Raw genomic sequence first — 2,993 nt, forward strand, 5'->3', positions numbered from 1 at the left:
AACCAAAGAGATTGTATCAATTCATAGTTCCACCAACAGTGTATTAGTATCTCAAATTTCCCACATTCCTTCCAACATTTATCATATTCCTTTTTGGTCATATTAGCCAATCTAATAGGTGTGAGGTGGTATTTTTTGCATAGTGATTTGGAACATTTTTATATGACTATAAATATTTTTAATTTCTTCATCTGAGAACTATCTTTGACCATTTATCAGCTGAGAATGCTTTGTATTCTTAAAAAGTTGATTCAGTTCTCTATATATTTGAGAAATGAGACCTTTGTCAGAGACACATTATATAATTTCCCCCCAATTTGTTGTTTTCTTTTTAATCTTGATTGCATTGGTTTTGTGTGTACAAAACCTTTTAGATTTGATGTAATCAAAATTACCTATTTGTATTAAGTCTGGCAGGTAAACTTTTTTTTGTTCCCCTATTTTGTTTAATAGCATTACCCTTTATTTCTAGATCGTGTCCATTTTGACTATCTTTGCATGTAATGTGAAAGATTGGCTTATATCTACTTTCTGTCATATTGTTTTCCAATTTTCCCAGTAGTTTTTTGTCAAATAGAAAGTTCTTCCCCCAGTAGCTTGGATCTTTGGGTTTATTAAACACTAGGATACTATGGTGATTAGTTGCTGAGTATTGATTTCCTAATCTATTCCATTGATCCACTGCTCTATTTCTTAGCCAACATCAAATTATTTTTATGACTAACAATTTATAGTATAGTTTGAAATCTGGTAAGGCTGTGCCTTCCTCCCTTTTCCCCTCATTAATTCCCTTGATATTCTTGACCTTTTGTTCTTCCATATGAATTTTGTTATTTATTCTTTTTTGTTGGAAATAGTTTTGGGTAATTGGATTGGCATGGCACTGAATAGATAAATTAATTTGGGTAGAACTATTATTTTATTATATTAGTTTGGCTTATTCATGAACAATTAATATTTTTACAATAGTTTAGGTCTGACTTTATTTGTGTGAAAAGTATTTTGTAATTGTGTTTACAGAATAGTTCAGTTTGTTTTAGTAAGTATACCTGTAGGTATTTTATGTTATCTATAGTTATTTTTAATGGAATTTCCTTTTCTATCATTTGCTGTTGAACTTTATTGGTGGTAAATAGAAGTGTCAATGATTTATTTTGGTTGGTTTGTACCCTGCAGCTTGCTAAAGTTGTTAATTGTTTCTATTAATTTTTTGGTTGATTCTCTGGGCTCTTTATGTATACCATCAGATTATTTGAAAAGAATGATAGTTTTGTTTCCTCGTTGCCTATTCTAATTCCTTCTATTTCTTTCACTGCTTTTATTGCTATTGCTATGCTTTGTAGTACAATACTAAATAGTAGTGGTGATAATGTGCATCCTTGCTTTACCCTGATCTTTTGGGGAGGAGGTCTAGTTTGTTCCCATTATAGATATATTTGCTGATAGTTTTTGATAGGTACCCTTTATCACTTTAAGGAAAGCTCCTTTTATTCCAATGTCTTCTCACATTTTTATAAGGAATGGGTATTGTATTTTGTCAAAGGCTTTTTCTGCATCTACTGAGATAATCATATGGTTTCTATTGGTTTTGTTATTGATATGGTCAATTATGCTAATATTTTTCTTAATATTGAACCATCCCTGTATTTCTAGTATAAAACTCTCCTTATCATATAGATCCTTGCCATATAGTGCAGTAATTTAATTGCTAATATTTTACTTAAATTTTTTTGCATCAATATTCATTAGGAATAGCATTCTGTAGTTTTCTTTCCTTATTTTAGTTCTTCCTAGTTTCAGTATCAGTATCATAGTTGTGTCAAAAAAGGAATTAGGAAGAATTCCTTCTTCTATTTTTCCCAATAATTTATGTAGTATTAGAGTTAGTTTTTTTTTTTTATTGTTTGATAGAATTTACTTGTGAATCCATCTGGCCTTGGGCCTTTTTCTTAGGGAATTCTTAGATGATTTGTTTGTTTTTTTTTTGTTTTCTTAACAGAATTGGTTAAGTATTCTATTTCCTCTTCTGTTAATCTGTGGAGTTTATATGTTTGTCAATATTCATCTACACTGATTGTCAGATTTATTGGCACATAGTTGAGTAAAATAACTCCCAATAATTGCTTTAATTTCTTCTTCACTGGGTGTGATTTCACCTTTCTCATTTTTGATGCTGGTAATCTTTTTTCTTTTTTTTTTATCAAATTAACCAATGCTTTATCTATTTTATTAACTTTTTTCATAAAACCAGCTCCTTGTCTTATTTATTAGTTCAATGGTCTTCTTACTTCCAATTTTATTTATCTCTCCTTTACTATTTAGGATTTTCAATTTGGATATGCTTCTAAGACTGAAGTATTCCTGTCAGTTTATTCTCCTATGGATGTCTTTAGTGCTGGCTTTTTCACTATATCCATTTCCTATTCATCTTTATGAATTAAAAATATGAAGTAAAATTCATAAAGTCTATCTTTTAGATATGAACTTATAGTATTTATTTAATCTTCTTATAGTCTCCAAACAGCATTTGAGTTACAGTTTTATCAGTTATAATCTTTTGAAATCTAAAAAGTAAATGAGTGGATTGACCACAATGCCCTGGGGCTAGTCCAGCCAGCTTCATTTATTTCTTTTCCTTCAAATAGATCTTTTTAGTACATTCATCTGAGGAGCATTTATCTATCCAGTTCTCTTAAGATTGCATTTTCTCAACATTTTATCTCAGAAACTGTTTCTTTACAGGTTTATTTCATTTTTTTCCTCATACAAGATTTATTTTTCTGCCCTGCTATCAACCTAAATGTTCACATTCAAAAGGAACAGTGCCTTACCTTTGACAGATACTAATAGATAGTGTTTAGATACTAATAAATAAATTCTTTCCCCCTTATTTGGATTTTTGTGTATTTGAAGTTTTTTCTTTTTTCCACCTATAAAATCAAATGTTAATCCCAAGAGAAAAAAATTATAAATCTCCATGAGCCTTTGATCCC

Source organism: Gracilinanus agilis, chromosome 3 (genome assembly GCF_016433145.1).
Source record: "Gracilinanus agilis isolate LMUSP501 chromosome 3, AgileGrace, whole genome shotgun sequence".
In the NCBI taxonomy this organism is placed as follows: Eukaryota; Metazoa; Chordata; class Mammalia; order Didelphimorphia; family Didelphidae; genus Gracilinanus; species Gracilinanus agilis.